A 21,575-nucleotide genomic window follows, 5' to 3' on the forward strand; every position below is an offset into this window, starting at 1 on the left:
CATTTCTTCCTCATTCTGATTTTGGTCTGTATAACAACTGAACCTCTTCATCATGTCATAACAGAGAAAATCTGGAGAAGCTGGAAATCCAAGAAACACACACAAAATGCCCTGCTGAAGGGTCTCGGCCAAAAAGGTTGACAGTACTTTTCTCCATAGATGCTGCCTGACTTGCTGAGTTCCTCCAGCATTTTGTGTGTACTTTTGACCATGTAATATGGTTTTATGCATTGAGATGCTGCCGCATGATTGGCAAATGGATGATTTGCATTAATGAACAGGGTACAGGTGTAACTTATAAAGTTGCCACTTAGTGTATATATATATATATTATATCACTGACATTAACCTAGATCTCAAGAAGCTTTTGTCCAGCTGTCCAGTGCAAGACTATTCCATTCCAAATATTTATGCTTAGTTACACAGCCAAGAGAAAAACCACTGCTCAGAAAGAAAATATAAAGTGCATTATTTCCCTGGAATGCAAATATTATATAACGTCTTTATCTGGACACATTCCTTATTGTTAAAATAAAGTCCACCAAATAAACAAATGGACAGCAGCAATAAAGAACTGTTCCCCTATGATGCACATTGAAGCTCAATTATAAGATTGTAACCTTTACTTGCAATGAGTAACAAACCTTGATATATCTATATAATACCTGGAAGTCGATCAAAGCGACTTCCATTGGCTGTTTCGGGAGATCGCTGTTGAACCTTTTTGCAAACTCTCTCCATGGATCTACACATCTTTAGCTTGGCACTTCCTTGTTTTCCAGGTGTAAACTCTGACTCTACACAGCATAAGGGAGCAAATTTTGATACAGTATATAACACACAACTGTCATTTAACTCATCTAGCATTAACCATTGTTTCAGCTCTCATTCCCAGCCTTAGTTTAACAAATTTTAGTAATAAATTAACAAGTATCCATGCATCTAACTTTGCCTGAGGACACCTGAGAGGAGTACTATTGGGCAATTACATTAGTGATGTTGCTGGTTTTTGAATGAGAAATTAAGTTCTCTGCTTTCTCAGGTGCAGGTAACAATACTGTGATATCACAGGAAGTAAGGCAGATGGATTTTCCCCAAACACTTAGCTAGTATTTATCCTTCATTTGCATTACTAAAAAAACAACATATCATATGATTGTCAGTGCTGAGATCTTGCTTTTTACCGATTAATAGAATCTGAATTGGAGTCAGGTTTAACATCGCTGACATATGTCATGAAATTTATTGCTTTTCAGCAGCATTGGAATGCATAATAATAAAAGCTATAAATTACAAACAGTATGAAGATCATGTTAGGGATCTGAAGCAGCAGCTGGATGACCTTTGGCTTGTACGGAAGAGTGAGGAGATAATTGATCAGAGTTATAGGGAAGTAGCCACTCCGAAGTTGCAAGAGGCGAGTAGATGGGTGACTGTCAGGAGGAATGAAAATATAAGTAGCCAGTTAGAGCAGAGCCACCTGAGGCCATTCTCCTCAAAAATAAATATACTGCGTTGGTTACTTTTGTGGGGGATGAGCTCCCAGGGGAATGCCATGGAGACCAGGTTACTGACACTGAGCATTGGTCCATGGTGTAGAAGGGAAAGAGAGAGAAGAAGGAAGTGGTAGTGATTAGGAGACTCAGTTGTGAGGGAAACAGACAGAAGATTCTGTGGATGTGTATGGGACACCTGGATGGTATGTTGCCTCCTAGGTGCCACTGTCAGGGATGACTCAGATCATGTCCACGCCATTTTGAAGAGAGAGGGAAAGCAGCCTGATGTCTGGGTACATATTGGTGCCAATGACATTGGAAGGAAAACCAAAGGTTTGCTGAAAAGAGATTTTAGGGAGCTAGGTAGAAAGCTGAGAAGCAGGACCTCCAAGGTAGTAATTTCTGGATTGCTGCCTGTGCCACGCACCAGTGAGGTAGAAACAGAATGATTTGACAGATAAATGTGTGTCTGAGAAGCTGGTGCAGAGGCTGGGCTTCAGATTTTTGGATCATTGGGACCTCTTCTGGGGAAAGTATGACCTGTTCAAAAGTGACTGGTTGCACCTGAATCCAAGAGGGACCAATATTCTCATAGGCAAATTTGTTTGGAGCTTTTGGAGGGAGTTTAAATTAATTTGGGAGTTTAAACTAAATGCTGGGGGTTAACCTGGCATCCTGTCTGGTGGGGGGGGGGGGTGCGTGGAGGGTAGTCTCGTACTCTCAGTCACTTCACTCCACAGAAACTGGCATAAGCACCTGCCTGATGGGCCACAAAGGCTCGGGACAAACTTTAACTTTAACTAATTTGGCAGAAGGTGGGACTGGACTGGAGGGACTCAGGATAGGACAGATGTTAAAAAAGTAAAGACAGCGTGCAGTCAGACTGTCAGGAAAAGCAGGCAGGTGACAGGATAGAACTGCAGCCTACAGGGTGGGTATCAATACACTACGGATACTAAATCAAAAAAGGGTAGCAAATACAGTTCTCAAGGTATTGTATCTCAATGTATGGAGTATAAGAAGTAAGGTGGATGATCTTGTTGCATTGTTACAGATTGCCAGGTATGATGTTGTGGCCATCACTGAACTGTGGCTGAAGGATGGTTGTAGTTGGGAGGGATAGGAAGGTAGGCAGAGGGGGAGGTGTGGCTCTACCAGTAAGGAATGGCATCAAATCAAATGGAAAGATGTTACATAGGATTGGAAGATGTTGAATCCTTGTGGGTTGAGTTAAGAAACTGCAAGGGTCAAAGGACCCTGATGGCAGTTATATACAGGCCTCCCAACAGTGGCTGGGAGGTGGACCACAGATTACAACAGGAAATAGAAAAGGCATGTCAAAAGGGCAATGTTATGATAGTCATGGGAGATTTTAACATTCAGGTTGATTGGGAAAATCAGGTTGGTAATGGATCTCAAGAGAGCGAGATTGTTGAATGCCTAAGAGATGGCTTTTTAGAGCAGTTTGTTGATGAGCCTACTAGGGGATCAGCTATACTAGATTGAGTGTTATGTATTGAACCGGACGTAATTAGGGAAGTTAAGGAAAAAGAATCCTTAGGAACCAGTGATCACAATATGATTGAGTTCAACTTGAAACTTGATAGGGAGAAAGTAAAGTCTGATGTAACAGTATTTCAGTGGAGTAAAGGAAATTACAGTGGTATGAGAGAGGAGCTGGCCAAAGTAAATTCGAAGGAGCTGCTGACAGGGATGACAGCAGAGCAGCAATGGCGTGTGTTTCTGGGAAAAATGAGGAAGGTGCTGGACATATGTATTCCAAAAGTGAAGAAGTACTCAAATGGCAAAATAGTACAACCATGGCTGACAAGGGAAGTCAAAGGTAGTGTAAAAACAAAAGAGAGGCCATACAACAAAACAAAAATTAGTGGGAAGATAGAGGATTGGGAAGTTTTTAAAAACCTACAGAGAGCAACTAAAAGAATCATTAAAAAGGAAAAGATGAAAAATGAAAACAAGCTAGCAAATAATATCAAAGTGGTTAGTAAAAGCTTTTTTCAAGTATGTGAAAAATAAGAGATGAGAGTAGATATAGGACGTTTAGAAAATGAGGCAGGAGAAATAATAATAAGGGGACAAGGAGATGGCAGATGAATTAAATGAGTATTTTGCATCAGTCTTCACTGTGGAAGACACTAGTAGTGCGCCGATGCTGTAGTGTGTGAAGGAAGAGAAGTGGATGCAGGTACTATTACAAGGGAGAAGGTGCTCAAAAAGCTAAAAGACCTATAGGTACATAAGTCACGCAGACCAGATGAACTGTGCCCTAGGGTTCAGAAAGAGGTAGTGTTAGAGATAGTGGTGATATTAGAAATGATCTTTCAAAAATCATTGGACTCTGGCATGGTGCCAGAGGACTGGAAAATTTCAAATGTCATTCCACTCCTTAAGAAAGAAAGAAGGCAGCAGAAAAGAATTTATAGACCAGTTAGCCTGACCTCAGTGATTGGGAAGATGTTAGAGTTGATTGTTATGGATGAGATGATAGGACAAGACAGGACAAAGTCAGCATGGTTTTCTTAAGAGGAATTCCTGCCTGACAAACCTGTTGGAATTCTTTGAGGAGGTTACATGTAGGATAGATAAAGGGAATGCAGTGGATGTTGTGTATTTGGACTTACAGAAGGCCTTTGATAAGGTGCCACACGAGGCTGCTTACCAAGTTAAGAGCCCATGGTATTACAGGAAATTTACTAACATAGTTAGAGCATTGACTGATTGGAAGAAGGCAGTGAATGGGAATAAAAAGATCCTTGTCTGGTTGGTTGCCAGTGACTAGTGGTATTCCACAGGGGTTGGTGTTGGGACCACCTCTTGTTATGCTGTACATAAGTGACCTAGATGATGAAATAGATGGCTTTGTTGCCAAGTTTGCAGAGGAGAGGAAGACTCGTGGAGGAGCATCCACAAAAACAGAGGAGTGCCCTAAAGAATGAATGACAGTTAAATGTTAGAACCCCAAAGCCCCCCCCAGAGCACTCCATTTCCACATGCAAGCAGCAGCAAAGCAGTGATCCCCCCTCCCCCACAGCAAAAAAAAAGCATCAGAACCCTCCATCGAGCACTCAAGTGTGCAGCAATGCATCAATAAAGACACAGAAGTGCAGTACCCCAAAGACTTCTTGTTCACCCGGTAATTTGACATACCTAATAAGGGAAAAAGAACAAAGAAAACAGGTCTCCCACAACACACTGATTTCCTGCGGAGGCACCGACCTTGAGTCTGCCTGCCTCCAGAGCCACGAAATCCTGGAACTCTGAAGGTGTGCCAGTCTTCTAGGCTGTATCCTTGGTATGTTGAATAGCGGCCAGTCATGAGACCCCGAGAGTGGGTCCTATTCCTGCGTGTAAATCCATGTCAGGGTCTTCAAAAGAACCATGATTGGGAAAAAATAAAGATATGAAAGATAGAAATAGAGCTGTTTCCAAAGATGCAAGTAGGAGGAGTCACTCTTAAGCACTATTGTCTCCTAAGCTGTCTTTAGCCAGAGCATAGTGAATCTATAAAGTTCATTTTCACAGGAAACTATACAAGTCAAATGGAGGATGATAGGTACTTTATTAGGTATCAAATGTTATAGAGAGGAGGTTGGAGAATGGGGTTATTAGGGACATATCAAACATAATCAGACAAATTCAAATAGTAGAGCCAATTCGATGGGTTGAATGGCCCATCTGCTCCTATATTTTGTGATCTTAAGGTCTTATAGGTAGGTGTTACTATGGTGGGTTGATAAACACAGTTAAGAATTATTAATTAAGTTGTTTCTTGACAAAGAGGAAATGTAGAATAGTGAGCACAGGAGTAATACAGTATTCTAGGATATTGGCAGAAGAGTTTTAAAAATGCTCAAGGATAAGAGGGTGCAAGATGAGAAAGCAAACAGTGAAGAATTTAAATAACCATGTCCACATACCACCCTGAATATGTGTGTGATATAAATACTTTTCCTTTCTTCTTCAGTTTTGACCAATGTTGCTTAAAGTTATTGCACTCAAGCTGTCAAATTACTTTGTGAGTATCTCTCGTTCTACGGCTGTGATAAGCAGCCGATGTATCTGACTTTTATTTCTAATCATCTGTTCAAACATAAAGCTGCTAATACTATGAGACAGAATCAGTTCTTGTCAATTGAGCAGAATCACTAAAGTCCCTATTTCCTTTCACCTACTTTGTAGGCCTATTCGTTTTAATTCATTTTACAGAAAATGGAGCCTTTCCCGAAGAATAGTTAATACTATATATAGAATGAAAAGGAGAAAATGTAGCTTGGAAGCAAAAGGGTTTTCATCAAATGCCTTGAATGGAGCTGGCAAAATCTTTGGGATAAAGTACAGGCAGATAGCATATTCCAGGTGACTGGAATGGGAGCAATCTGATGACATTATCACCACAGCGTGTTCTGGCTGATTTCATAAGACCATAAGATATAGGAGCAGAAGTAGGACATTCAGCCCATTGAGTCTGCTCTGCAATTCAATCATGGGCTGATCCAATTCTTTCAGTCATTCCCACTCCCCTGCCTTCTCCCCATACCCTTTGATACCCTGGCTAATCAAGAACCTATCTATCTCTGCCTTCAATGCACCCAATGACTTGGCCTCCACAGCCACTCATGGCAACAAATTCCATGGATTTACTGCCCACAGACTAAAGTAATTTCTTTGCATCTCTGTTCTAAATAGATGTCCTTCAATCCTGAAGTCATGCCGTCTTGTCCTGGACTTCCCTACCATGGGAAATAACTTTGCCATAACAAATCTGTTCAGGTTTTTTAACATTCAGAATGTTTCTATGAGATCCCTTCTCATTCTCCTGATCTCCAGAGAATACAGCCCAAGAGCTGCCAGATGTTCCTCATATGATAACCCTTTCATTTCTGGAATTATTTTCGTGAATCTTCGCTGAACCCTCTCCAATGTCAATATATCCTTTCTAAAATAAGGAGCCCAAAACTGCACACAATACTCCAAGTGTGGTCTCATGAGTGCCTTACGGAGCCTCAATATCACATCCCTGCTCTTATATTCTATACCTCCAGGAATGAGTGCCAACATTGCATTCGCCTTCTTCACAACCAACTCAACCTGGAGGTTAACCTTTAGGGTACCTTGCACAAGGACTTCCAAGCCCTTTTGCATCTTTGCATTTTGAATTCTCTCCCCATCAAAATAATAGTCTGCTCAGTTATTTCTTCCACCAAAGTGCATGACAATATACTTTCCAACATTGTATTTCATTTGCCACTTCTTTACCTATTCCCTAAATTATCTAACTCTCTTGGCAGGTTTTCTGTTTCCTCAAAAATACAGACTCCTCCACCTATCTTTATGTCATCGGCATATTTAGCCACAAATCTATTCATCTCATAGTCCCAATCATTGACAGAAATCGTTAAGAGCAGCGGTCCCAACACCGACCCCTGTGGAAGTCCACTGGTAACTGGCAGCCAGCCAGAATAGAATCCCTTTATTCCCACTCTCTGTTTTTTGCTGATTAGCCAATGATCCACCTATGCTAGCAACTCCGCTGTAATTCCATGGGCTCTTATCTTGCTAAACAGTCTCATGTGCGGCACCTTGTCAAAGGCCTTCTGAAAATCCAAGTACACCACATCTATTGCATCTCCTTTGTCTACCCTGCTTGCAATTTCCTCAAAAAATTGCAATAGGTTAGTCAGGCAGGGTTTTCCTTTCAGGAAACCATGCTGGCTTTGGCCTATCTTGTCATGTGCCTCTAGGTATTCCGTAATCTCATCCCTAAAGATCGATTCCAACAATTTCCCATCCATTGATGTCAGGCTAACAGGTCTGTAGTTTCCTTTCTTCTGCCTCCCACCCTCCTTAAATAGCAGAGTAACATTTGCAAATTCCAGTCATCTGGTACAATGCCAGAATCTATCAGTTCTTGAAAGATCATTGTTAATGCCTCTGCAATCTCTCCAGCAACTTCTGTCAGAACCTGAGGGTGCATTTCATCAGATCCAGGAGTTTTATCTATCCTCAGACTATTAAGCTTCCTGAGTACCTTCTTAGTTGCGATTTTCACTGCATATACTTCACTTCCTTGACACCCTTGAATGTCTGGTATACTGTAGATGTCTTCCACTGTGAAGAATGATGCAAAATATGCATTCAGTTCCTCTGCCATCTCTGCGTCTCCCATTACAATATCTCCAGTGTCATTTTCTATTGGTCCTATATCTACTCTCAACTCTCTTTTACCCTTTATATACTCAAAAAAGCTTTTAGTATCTTCTTTGATATTAGTCGCCAGCTTCCTTTCATAATTCATCTTTTCTTTCCTAATGATCTTCTTAGTTTCCTTCCGCAAGTTTTTAAAAGTTTCCCAATCCTCTATCTTGCCACTAGCTTTGGCTTCCTTGTATGCCCTCTCTTTTGCTTTTACTTTGGCTCTGACTTCACTTGTCAGCCACGGTAGTGTCCTTCTTTCATTCGAAAATTTCTTCTTATTTGGAATATATCTGTCTTGCACTTCCCTCATTTTTCGCAGAAACTCTAGCCATCGTTGCTTTGCTGTCCTTCCTGCTAGTGTCCCTTTCCAGTCAACTTTGGCCAGTTCCCCGCTCATGCCATTGTAATTTCCTTTATTTCACTGAAATACCGACATATTGGAATTTAATTTCTCCTTCTCAGATTTCAAAGTGAACTCAATCATATTGTGATCACTGTTCCCTAAGGGTTCCTTAACCTTAAGCTCTCTTATTCCCTCCGGATCATTGCACAACACCCAATCCAGCACAACCGATCCTCTAGTGGGCTCAACAACAATGCTGTTCTAAAAAACCATCCCTTTGACATTCTACAAATTCTCTGTCTTGAGGTCCAGTACCTGCCTGGTTTTCTCAATCCACTTTCATGTTAAAATCCCCAATGATTATCGTGACACTGCCTTTCTGCCACACCTGTTCTATCTCCTGCTGCAATTTGTAATCCACATCCTGGCTGCTGTTTAGAGGCCTGTATACAACTGCCATTATAGTCCTTCTACCTTTGCCATTTCTTAACTTAACCCATAGATACTCTACATCTTCCAATCCTATGTCATCCCTTTCTAATGATTAATATTACTTCTTATACACAGGGCTACACCACCCCCTCCGCATACTAACCTATCCTCCAATACATCATATATCCTTGGACATTCAACTCTCCATGGCAGCCATCCTTTAGCCAAGTTTCAGAGATGGCCACAATGTCATACCTGCCAATCTGTAGCTGAATTTCAAAATCATCCATTTTATTTCTCGTACTGCATGAATTCAAATATAGGGAGCATACGTTAAAAATGTGTGGAACAATATTGGTTTTGTATTGAACTGATGCTTGTGATATGGTACTGCTGATTCGGAAAGGCCATCTAAATGTAAATAAGTGAATGTGAAGGGGATAAAGGAGCTGGAGAAAAATGTGGGGAGAGCAACTGGAGAGTCATGGGAGAGAGTGACGTGGAAGGGTTGGGAAAATCTGATCATTGTAACTATTTCCCTACACAGAAAACTAACTAAATGCAATTGGTACTCCTCTGCCCCCATTTTACTTACTTGTTACAACTTCAAGGTTTGCATTTACTAAACAAATTAGCAATGTTATTTTATTCTATACTTAATGGAACAATCCTTCAAGAACACATTTACTCTCTTGGTAAAAATATATATGGCTATTTTTTGCTCCTGTAACATTATCTTTATGTTGATTAATCAGTTGGATCGAGCAAAATTGAACTCAAAGATACATTCACCCACGTCTCATCAGTATCTATGCAGGCTGCTGCTGAATTCTGAGTGGGATCGATCTGATAGTCCTGCTTGTTGGCAGGAGAATTATAAATGAGGTCCCACAAGTGGCATTAGGACATTAACACATATATTTATGAGGTCTAATTCTTTGATTGGTGTTTGCCCAGAACATGTAAGAAAGGCTTTATTTTCCCCAGTTCTGAAGTGACTCTGCTGCAGTTATCTCGAACACAGCTGCAGAGGAGCTGTTACTGAGGGTGCCGTGGTACTGTAGCATCTAGCTCGGGGCATTTCGGAGTTCAGAGTTCAGCTCTGACGCCGTCCTGTAAGGAATCTCTATGTCCTACCTACTTGTGGAATGCTTGGGGAGGACTCTAGGTCCCCAGTTTCTTCACACAGTCCAAAGACTTACCAGGAAGGTTAACTGGTCATTATAAATTGTCCTGTGATTAGCTTAGGGTTAATCAGGTTTGTCGGGAGTTGCTGGGGCAGTGTGGCTCGAAGGGCCAGAAGCAACCTACTCCGTGCTGCATCGCTAAACAAACGCATAAGAAAGGCCTTACTTGCCTCAACTTTGAACTGTCTCTCCAGCTGCGGCTTGCAGGCTAGCCGGCTCCTGGACCGGCTGCGGCTGCGGCTTGCAGGCTAGCTGGCTCCTGGACCGGCTGCGGCTGCGGCTTGCAGGCTAGCCGGCTCCTGGACTGGCTGCAGTTGCTGAGCTGGCTCCATGGCTAAGAACTCATTCTCAGGGTCTCTGTGGTTCGTGTTCAGTGCATTATTTGTTGAATGTTTTTATTGTTTGCACAATTTGTTCTTTATTCACACCTTGAATATTTGACAGTCTTTGTGGTGCTTGGTTTCTCGTGGATTCTCTGTTTTGTGGCTGTCTGCGCAAAGATGAATCTCAAGGTTATGTATGGTAAATATACTTTGATATGTCAAGATATGGGAAAAGTCAGGTACGAGAGAGTACCCCTGTGGCTGTACCCCTTGACAATAGCTACTTCTGTTTCAGTACTGTTGCGGGGGACAGCCTACCTGGGGGAAGCAACAGCGGCCGTGCCTCTGGCACAGAGTCTGGCCCTGTGGCTCAGAAGGGTAGGGAAAGGAAGAGGAAGGCAGTAGTGATAGGGGACTCTAAAGTTAGGGGGTCAGACAGGTGATTCTGTGGGCACAGGAAAGAAACTCAGATGGTAGTTTGCCTCCCAGGTGCCAAGGTCCGGGATGTTTCAGATCGCATCCAAGATATCCTGCAGTGGGAGGGAGAACAGCCAGAGGTCGTGGTACATATTGCTACCAATGACATAGGTAGGAAAAGGGAAGAGGTCCTGAAAAAAGAGTACAGCGAGTTAGGAACGAAGTTGAGAAGTAGGACTGCAAAGGTAGTAATCTCAGGATTACTGCCTGTGCCACGCGACAGTGAGTATAGGAATAGAATGAGATGCAGGATAAATGCGTGGCTGAGGACTGGAGCAGGGGGCAGGGATTCAGATTTCTGGATCACTGGGACCTCTTCTGGGGCAGGTGTGACCTGTACAAAAAGGATGGGTTGCACGTGAATCCCAGGGGGACCAATATCCTGGTGGGGAGATTTGCTAAGACTACTGGGGAGAGTTTAAACTAGAATTGTTGGGGGTTGGAACCGAACTGAAGAGACTGGGGAAGAGGAGGTTGGCTCACAAATAGAGAAAGCTTGTAGACAGTGAGAGAGGGAGGATAGGCAGGTGATAGAGAAGGGATGCACTCAGACTGAAGGTATGAGAATCATCTATTTTACTGCAAGGAGTGTTGTGAACAAAGCGGATGAGCTTAGAGCGTGGATCAGTACTTGGGGATATGATGTGGTGGCCATTACAGGGACTTGGATGGCTCAGGGACAGGAATGGTAACTTCAAGTGCCGGGTTTTAGATGTTTTAGAAAGCACAGGGAGGGAGGCAAAAGAGGTGGGGGCATGCACTGTTGATCAGAGATAGTGTCACGGCTGCAGAAAAGGTGGACGTCATGGAGGGATTGTCTATGGAGTCTCTGTGGGTGGAGGTTAGGAACAGGAAGGGGTCAATAACTTTACTGGGTGTTTTTTATTGGCCGCCCAATAGTAACAGAGATATCGAGGAGCAGATAAGGAAACAAATCCTGGAAAGGTGTAATAATACCAGAGCTGTCATGATGGGAGATTTTAATTTCCCAAATATTGATTGGCATCTCCCTATCAGGCAGGAAATTGGAAGCTTAAATTGGGAACAGATGTTCTCAGGGAAAGGTACAAAAGAAATGTGGCGAATGTTCAGTGGATATTTGTGTGGAGTTCTGCACAGGTATGTTCCAATGAGACAGGGAATTTATGGTAGAGTACAGGAACCATGGTGTACAAAGGCTGTAATAAATCTAGTCAAGAAGAAAAGAAACGTTTGCAAAAGGTTCAGAGAGCTAGGTAATGTTAGAGATCTAGAGGATTATAAGGCTAATAGGAAGGAGCTTAAGAAAGAAATTAGGAGAGCCAGAAGGGGCCTTGAGAAGGCCTTGGCGGACAGGGTTAAGGAAAACGCCAAAGCATTCTACAAGTATGTGAAGAGCAAGAGGATAAGATGTGAAAGAATAGGCCCTATCAGGTGTGACAGTGGGAAAGTATGTACGGAAATGGAGGAAATAGTAGAGGTATTTAATGAATACTTTACTTCAGTATTGTGTGAGCACGTGACCAAGTGGTTAAGGCATTGGACTAGCTACCTGAAGGTTGTGAGTTTGAGCCCCAGCCGAGGGAACATGTTGTGCCATTTAGCAAGGCACTTAATCACACATTGCTCTGCGACGACACTGGTGCCAAGCTGTATGGGTCCTAATGCCCTTCCCTTGGACTACATTGGTGTCGTGGAGAGGGGAGACTTGCAGCATGGGCAACTGCAGGTCTTCCATACAACCTTGCCCAGGCCTGCGCCCTGGAGAGTGAAGACTTTCCAGGTGCAGATCCATGGTCTCACAAGACTAACGGATGCCTTTATTTTACTTCAGTATTCACTATGGAAAAGGATCTTGGTGATTGTAGTGATGACTTGCAGCAGACTGAAAAGCTTGAGGATATAGATATTAAGAAAGAAGATGTGCTGGAGCTTTTGGAAAGCATCAAATTGGATAAGTCGCCAGGACCGGATGAGATGTACCCCAGGCTACTGTGGGTGGCGAGGGAGGAGATTGCTGAGCCTCTGGCAATGATCTTTGCATCATCAATGGGGATGGGAGAGGTTCTGGAGGATTGAAGGATTGCGGATGTTGTTCCTTTATACAAGAAAGGGATTAGAGATAGCCCAGGAAATTATAGACCAGGGAGTCTTACCTCAGCGGTTGGTAAGTTGATGGAGAAGATCCTGAGAGGCAGGATTTATGAACATTTGGACATTTGGAGAGGTATAATATGATTAGGAATAGTCAGCATGGCTTTGTCAAGGTAGGTCGTGCCTTACGAGCCTGACTGAATTTTTTGAGGATGTGACTAAATACATTGATGAAGGAAGAGTAGTAGATGTACAGTATATGGATTTCAGCAAGGCATTTGATAAGCTACCCCATGCAAGGCTTATTGAGACCGTAAGGAGGTATGGGATCCAAGGGGACATTGCTTTGTGCATCCAGAACTGGCTTGCCCACCGAAGGCAAAGGGTGGTTGTAGACAGGTCATATTCTGCATGGAAGTCGATCACCAGTGGTGTGCCTCAGGGATCTGTTCTGGGACCCTTACTCTTCGTGATTTTTATAAATGACCTGGATGTGGAAGTGGTGGGATGGGTTAGTAAGTTTGCTGATGACACAAAGGTTGGGGGTGTTGTGGATAGTGTGGAGGGCTGTCAGAGGTTACAGCGGGACATTGATAGGATGCACAACTGGGCTGAGAAGTGGCAAATGGAGTTCAACCCAGATAAGTGTGAAGTGGTTCATTTTGGTAGGTCAAATGTGATGGCAGAATATAGTAATAATGGTAAGACTCTTGGTAGTGTGGAGGATCAGAGGGATTTTGGTGTCCGAGTCCATAGGATGCTCAAAGCAGCTGTGCAGGTTGACGCTGTGGTTAAGAAGGTGTACAGTGTATTGGCCTTTATCAATCGTGGAATTGGATTTAGGAGCCGAGAGGTAATGTTGCAGCTATATAAGACCCTCGTCAGACGGCACTTGGAGTACTGTGCTCAGTTCTGGTCACCTCACTACAGGAAGGATGTGGAAGCCATAGAAAGGGTGTAGAGGAGATTTACAAGGACGTTGCCTGGATTGGGGAGCATGCCTTATGAGAGTAGGTTGAGTGAATTTGGCCTTTTCTCCTTGGAGCGATGGAGAATCAGAGGGTGACCTGATAGAGGTGTATAAGATGATGACAGGCATTGATCGTGTGGATATTCAGAGGCTTTCTCCCAGGGCTGAAATGGATGCACAAGAGGACACAGGTTTAAGGTGCTGGGGAGTAGGTACAGAGGAGATGTCAGGGGTAAGTTTTTTGCTCAGAGAGTGGTGAGTGTGTGGAATGGGCTGCCGGCAATGATGGTGGAGACAGATACAATAGGGTCTTTTAAGAGACTTTTGGATAGGTACATGGAGCTTAGAAAAGTAGAGGGCTATAGGTAAGCCTAATAATTTCTAAGGTAGGGATATGTTCGGCACAACTTTATGGGCCAAAGGGCCTGTATTGTGCTGTCGGTTTTCTATGTTTCTATAAATGCACTATGTTCTTTACTTGTACTTTGTACTTTGCTGAAGGAAACCTGAGGGATGGCACAGGATGTTAACTGCCTCTTTCGCCAATTGTCGTTGGGCAGATCTACAATGGATGCTATTTCATGGCTCTCCACTCAGCCTTGGATCACCTGGGTAATGGCGATGTCTAAGTCAGGCTGCTATTTATTCATTACAGCTCAGTGTTCAACACAATCATACCCTCAGTTCTAATCAACAAGCCCCAAAACCCTGGGCCTCTGTACCTCCTTCTGCAACTGGATCCTTGACCAGGGGACCACAGTCTGTGTGGATTGGAAGTAACATCTCCTCCTCATTGACAATTAATACTGGCACACTTCAAGGATTCATGCTTAGTCTAATGCTCTACTCTCTCTACAGCCATGACTGTGTGGCTAGGCATATCTCAAACATCATTTATAAATTTGTTGATGACAGGATTGTTGGCAGAATTTCAGATGGTGATGTGGAGGTGTTCATGAGCGAGGGAGATCTGCTGGTTGACTGGAGTCATAGCAACCGCCTGCTGCTTGAGCGGTGTCGCAACAAATATCAGTAAGACCAAGCAACGGATTGTGGACTTCAGGAAAGGGAGGTTGAAGGCACACATACCAATCCTCATCGAGGGAATAGAAGTAGAAAGTGTGAGCAATTTCAAGTTCTTCGGTGTGAACATCTCTGAGGATCTATCCTGGGCCCAACATATTGAGACAATTTCATAGAAGACACAACAGCATCTGCAATTCATTAGGAGTTTTAGGATACTTGGTTTGAGGACACCAAGGACACTTGGAAATTTCTAGAGATGTACCATGGAGAGCTTTCTAATTAGTTGCATCACTGTCTGGTATATAGAGAGGCCACTGCACAGGATCATAAAATCTGCAGGAAGTTGTAAACTCTGCCAACTCCGTCATGGGCACCAGCCTCCCCAGCATCGAGAACACCTTTAAGATACAATGCCCCAAAAAGGCAGCATCAGTCATTAAGGAGTCCCACCACCTAGGACATCAACTTTACTCATTGTTATATCATGTAGGAGGTACAAGAGCCTGAAGACACACACTCAACATTTTAGAAACTGCTTCTTCCCCTCTGCCATTAGGTTTCTTAATGGACGTTGAACACATGAACAATGCCTCAGTATTTTCCTATCATTTTGCACTGCTTAGTTAATTGAATTCTCTTTACTTATACATACTTCTTATTGTAATTTATATTTTTTAATATTTTATATTGCAACGTACTGCTGCTTCAAAACAATAAATTTCATGGCATATGCCAGTCATATTGAACCTGATTCTGATTAAAATCAGGTTTCATTTAACTAAGGTGCCGTGGATTCAGTAATCCACTTCAAATAATTTGATCAAATTAGATGAATATAATCTTCATTAAAAATTCTTTTGGATTTTTATTTATTAACCCTCACTTTGCATACATTAGTGACATTTCTGCTGAACTTTTGTCTCTAAAAAGTTCTTTACCACCTTCCTTGGCTTGCTTTTGCTGAGGCTGTCTCCTGCCCCATCTTCGAACAGAGCATTTTCAATCCTCCAGTCTTCAGAACATCTTTGCTGTCGTGATAAAAAGACATGCCTAGTTTTTATCTGTAATCTTATAGTGATTAATCGATTAAATGGAGCAAAAGTGAGCTCCAAGATACTTTCACCCATGTACCATTTGCATTTGTAGATCTTTCCTTATGTATTACTTTATGAAGACTGGGTTAATATAAATTTTGTCCTTTTTTTCCTCAGCAAACTAAAATGCCATGTTATGAGTTTGTGAGTTACTACTTTGCATTTTAAGTACCACGTGTTTTGATTTGTTTTCAGTGTTCTTTTCAAAAGCTGATTTCTCTACTCCTTCCTTTATTTTAACCCAGGCTCACTTTTTCCATTTAAAGGCCTTCTCTTTCCATCAATGCTTTTTGACCTGTGAGCTTTTCAACCATTTTCTGTTTTTTAATTTTGTATTCCAACACTTACAGTTTTAGAGTGATGCACACAAAATAGTGGAGGAACCTTGCAGGTCAGGCACCATCCACAGAGGGGAATAAACACTTGACGTTTTGGACCAAGTCCCTTCATCACGACTGTGATATGTATCCCAAACCAAATCCCCGCTTGGCTGTCCCCTTTCTTGACCCCACTTGGCTCTCCCATTTATTTAGCTCTGCTGCTAATATATGATAAATAGAAGAGAGGGACAGCCAAATGGGGACAGCAAATGGGAATCTACTTGTGGAACAAACAGTCTGAATTAGTTAATAAATAATAAAGAAGTCTTTTGCCAATATGTGGTGAATTAACAAGAGACTTCTAGACTCACTTAAATATTGCTTAGTAATCTCTGCACATATACAGTATTTCCACTGCTCCTTTCATGTACAGAAAATAAATAAATACACAGTGGGGGGAAATACAGGAATAGATTCAGATGGCACTTTAAACATTCCCCATATGAGTGGCTAAAATCCAGGAAATACTACAGCCCAGATTTTCCATAGCCTGACAATAAATTGTGTTTTGAAATTGGAGTCCACTCCTAGCTGGTGTGTTGAATATGTTCTGCTTTGAATTCTCAGGTGAGAGAATTTACCTTTAAAGAATCATGTGTGTGGATTCCACACTGACTGCTGCATTGAAATGCAAACTGCATGGTTTCTGATTGCACATTCGTTTAGAGATTGCAGCTGCTATGTCCTTGCCGCTGGGATTAAAAGAAAAAAAAGCTGACTTCAGACCTAAAGATAAAACAACAGCACAGCTGGATAAGAAGTGACTGTGAAGGTGAGAAAGGACATTGGGAAGGTGAGCTGGGGAACACGTGTTTTATGTGTGTGATTGTATCTACCCACCTCCCGCAACTGTAGGCTCAGATGATATTCAGAACCCACAAGTAGGCACAAGCTTATTACTTTGCTGAGTTCATTGCAAGTAACTCTGCGCTGCATTACTGCAGTAAGAAATATGATGCCTGGCAGAGGTGCATGGAATCTGCAGGGCATTAAGTAGGGGATATAGCTGGGCAGCTAACTGAGCTCTCTGGTTTTCGTTTTGTAGTCATCTTACTGCCAGGTTTGCCTCTTGTTTTACAGGGAGGTAGAAATGTGGTTGCACATTATGGTTCAAAATGAGGTAAACACTGTGCATGGTGATGTTATAATTATATGCAAAGATGGTACCATCAACTATAATTGGATAATAGTGCCTGAATCAATTTCATGAGTCGTAGGACATCATCAGCAAATGCTTTTTATCACCTCCAACATACTGTATAAAGAGACATTTATGTGTAATTTGCGCATTAAAGAAGATGCATTTCATTTTCCATTCATCATTCTGATTCCACTCTCACCCCTTCACTTTTCATCACCTGCCTCTGGCCCCTCTCCTCCTCCCTTTCTTCCATGGTCTCTATCCTCTCTTATTAGATTCTTCCTTCTTTGACGTTTTACCTCTTCTGCCTACTGTGTCACTTCCCGGTTTCTTATTTCTTCTCCACTTCCCCACACAACCACCTTCTCCCTCACCTGGTCTCACCTATCACCTGCTAGTTTGCACTCCCCTCCCTACCTTACCTTCTTATTCTGGCTTCTGACCTTTTCCTTTCCACTCCTGATGAAGGGTTTCATACTGAATCATAATTGTTTATTTCCCTCCATAGATACAAGCTGACTTGCTGAGCTCCTCCATCATTTTGTGTGTGTTGTTCAAGATTTCCAGCATCTGTAGAATCTCTTGAATTTAAGATGCAATTTGGTTTACTCTCTAGGATGGTATGCTTATGATTAATGCCAAATAAAGATCAAGGTACTTCATTCTGCTTTTTTTTCCTTCATAAGATGTTGCTTTGGAATTGATCATTTTATTTTTAATTTCTTTGTTTTGAAACATGGGCAAGTCTAATAGGGCTTATATTTAATGCCTACCCCAAAACATCCTTGAGGAATATGCTTCCAACAGGTTGGTAATGGATCTCAAGAAAGTGAATTTGTTGAATGCCTATGAGATGGCTTTTTAGAGTTGTTTGTCGCTGAGTCTACCAAGGGATCAGCTATACTGGATTGGGTGTTATCTAATCAACAGGAGGTGATTAGGGAGCTTAGGGTAAAGGAACCCTTGGGATACAGTGATCACAATATCACTGAGTACAACTTGAAATTTGATAGGAAGAAAGCGAAGTCTGAGATAGCAGTATTTCAGTGGAGTAAATGGAATTACAGCGGAATTAAAGGGGAGTTGGCCGAAGTAAATTGGAAGGAAATGCTGGCGGGGTTTCTGAAGGAGGTGGTTTGAGTTTCTGGAGAAAAAAATGAGGAAGCTGCAGGATAAATGTACTCCAAAAACAAAGAAATACTTAAATGACAAGACAAGGGAAGTCAAAGCTAATATAAAAGCAAAAGAGAGGACATACAACAAAGCAAAAATTAGTAGGAAGTTAGAGGATTGGAAAGCTTTTCAAAACCTACAGAATGCAACTATGACAAAATCATTAGGAGAGAAAAGATGAAATATGAAAGCAAGCTAGCAAACAATATCAAGGTAGATAGAAAAAAAAGCTTTTTCAAGTATATAAAAAATAAAGGAGAGATGAGAGTGGATATAGGACTGCTAGAATACGAGGCCGGAGAAATAATAATGGCAGATAGGAGTTGCGGATGAACTAAATGAGTATTTTCATCCTTCTTCACACTGGAAGAAAATAGCAGTTTGCCAGGTGTTGAAGGGTGTGAGGGAAGAGAAGTGTGTGCAGTTACTATTACAAAGGGGGAAAAAGGCTGAAAGACCTAAGGGTACGTAAGTCACCGGACCAGATAAACTGCACCCTCGCACTCTGAAAGCGATAGTGGTAGAGATTGTGGAAGCATTAGTAATGAACTTTCAAGAATCATTGGACTCTGGCATGGTTCCAGAACACTGGAAAATTGCAAATGTCACTCCACTCTTTAAGAAAGGAGGGAAGCAGCAGAAAGGCTATTATAGACTAGTCAGCCTGACCTCAATGGTTGGGAAGATGTTGGAATCAATTGTTTACGATGAGGTTGTGGAATACTTGATAAAACAGGATAAGATAGGATGGAGTCAGCATAGTTTCCTTAAGGGAAAATTTTGCCTGACAAACCTGTTAGAATTCTTTGAGGAGATTGCAAGTAGGACAGATAAAGGGGATACAGTGGAATTTGTATATTTTGATTTTCAGAAGGTCTTTGACAAGGTGCCAACATGCGGCTGCTTACCAAATTATAGGAAAATTACTGGCATGGTTAGAGCATTGGCTGCTTAGTAGGAGGCAGCAAGTGGGAATAAAAGGAGCCTTTTCTGGTTGGCTGTCAGCGACTAGTGGTGTTTTGCAGGAGTTGCTGTTGGGACCGCTTCTTGTTGTGCTGTATATCAATGATTTAGATGATGGAATAGATAGCTTTGTTGCCAAGTTTGCCGATGACACAAAGATTGGTGGAGGGGCAGGTAAGGAAACAAGAAGGCTGCAGAAGGATTTAGACAGATTAGGAGAATAGGCAAGAAAGTGGCAAATGAAATACAATGTTGGAATGCACTTTGGTAGAAGAAGTAAATGTGCAGACTACTTTCTAAATAGAGAAAATCTGAACATCTGAGATGCAAAGACACTTTGGAGTCATTGTACAGAACACCCTAAAGTTTAACTTGCAGGTTGAGTCAATGGTAAGGAAGGCAAATGCAATGTTAGCATTCATTTCAAGAGGTCTAGAGTACAAGAGCAGGGATGTGATGCTGAGGCTTTATAAGGCACTGGAGAGGCTTCACCTTGAGTATTGTGAACAGTTTTGAGCTCCTTATCTAAGAAAAGATGTGCTGGCATAGGGGAGGGTCCAGAGGCGGTTCACAAGTATAATTCCAGGAATGAAAGGGTAATCATTTGAAGAACATTTGATGACTCGGCCCTGTACTCACTGCAACTTAGAAGGATGAGGGGGAATCTCACTGAAAGCTTTTGTATGTTGTAAAGCCTAAAGACAGCAGATGTGGAAAGGATGTTTCCCATGGTCTAGGACAAGAGGGCACAACTTCAGGTTAGAGGGGCATCCATTTAAAACAGAGATGCAGAGAAATTTCTTTAGCCAGAGGGTGGTGAATTTGTGGAATTTATTACCACAGGCAGCTGAGGAGGCCATGCCATTGGGTGTATTTAAGGTAGAGTTTGATAGGTTCTTGACTGGACACAGCATCAAGGGTTATGGGGAGAAAGCTGAGTAATGGGGCTGAGGAGGGGGAAGAGGATCAGCCATGATCGAATGGTGGAGCAGATTCGATGGGCCAAAATGGCCTAATTCTTCTCCTATGTTTTATGCTGTTATGGTCTTATGGTGTTACAGTCTGTGTGTATAAGGCACTTCAAAATGTTTCCAAGTAGAGAATTCCAGGACATTGACCCATTGATGGTGATGGAACAGTTATTCACTTCCAGCATGCTATGAAATGTGAAAGGAAGATAGAAGTTGGTAGTTTCCATGTTTCTACTGCTCTGCACCTTCTAGATGGTTGCAATTATAGTTTCAGTGCATGCTGTTGAAAAGTTTGTTTGCCAATGGTGTATATTGTGAGAAGAATGTACTGGTGGAGGGTGCTGGATGTTAGGGAAGCAGAAACGATGATGTATGTCGTTGGAGCTCACTCACCCTGCCTATTTTTATTTGCCAAGCTGTTAACTGGCTAGGCCTCAGCAATTAATCTTCAGCTACCATTCCTGACAACAGCATCCCAAATCTTGATTTCCAATCTTTCCAGTCTATTTTTCAGAAGTTTTTTGCAAGTTTCTTTTTATTATTTGGTCCAGGTGAATAACAACAAACACAAATAAAGATCATTACAGTCAAGCTGCAGAGATATTTCCCTCCGCTTAAGAGGAAGCCTGAAATTACATTAGATCTGTTTAAGTAAATTTAATCCAAACCTTCCTTAAGTTCACATTGATTCATTTTGGATGTGCAATGCTTCTTATTCGACAGGCCAAAGCTCTGAAGCGATATTAATAATGTGAAAGGATGGAAAAGACTAGAGGATGAAGCCATTTTAAAACCAACAGTGATGATGATCACTTACCTTTTATTCTGGTATCTTTGTCGTGGTTTCTCATTTCTTACAAACAACAAGGAGATGCAGAAAATCCTTCAAGACGTTTTAAACTTTAATTTGCAAATCAAAGCTGAGACAATCAGAAAGCTAGTAGCTGACTGCCCATCGAGGCTTGTACACAGCATTTTTTATAGCAATCTCCTATCTTAGCTACATTATCATATCCAGACAGCCTGTGATCACATATCATCAATACATCCGCTCTCGACCTTCCACTATTGTTTTACTCCCCAAATTAATTATGTCCTAGTTTACTTTTTAGACCAGGTGTCCCCTCATCCCTAACCACAGTTATTTCTTAATTGGCCTTGTTTTGACATACTGCCACATATTTCATTACCTTACTCGCCACCGTTATCTTCCTACTTGGTTTCATTCTAGTTCTCTTCCTGAATTAATAGTGATTAGGTCAAAAGTCATGGCTACATAGTGAATACCCTCTATTCAGCTAGCAATGGTT

Source organism: Mobula birostris, chromosome 2 (assembly GCF_030028105.1).
Source record: "Mobula birostris isolate sMobBir1 chromosome 2, sMobBir1.hap1, whole genome shotgun sequence".
In the NCBI taxonomy this organism is placed as follows: domain Eukaryota; kingdom Metazoa; phylum Chordata; class Chondrichthyes; order Myliobatiformes; family Myliobatidae; genus Mobula; species Mobula birostris.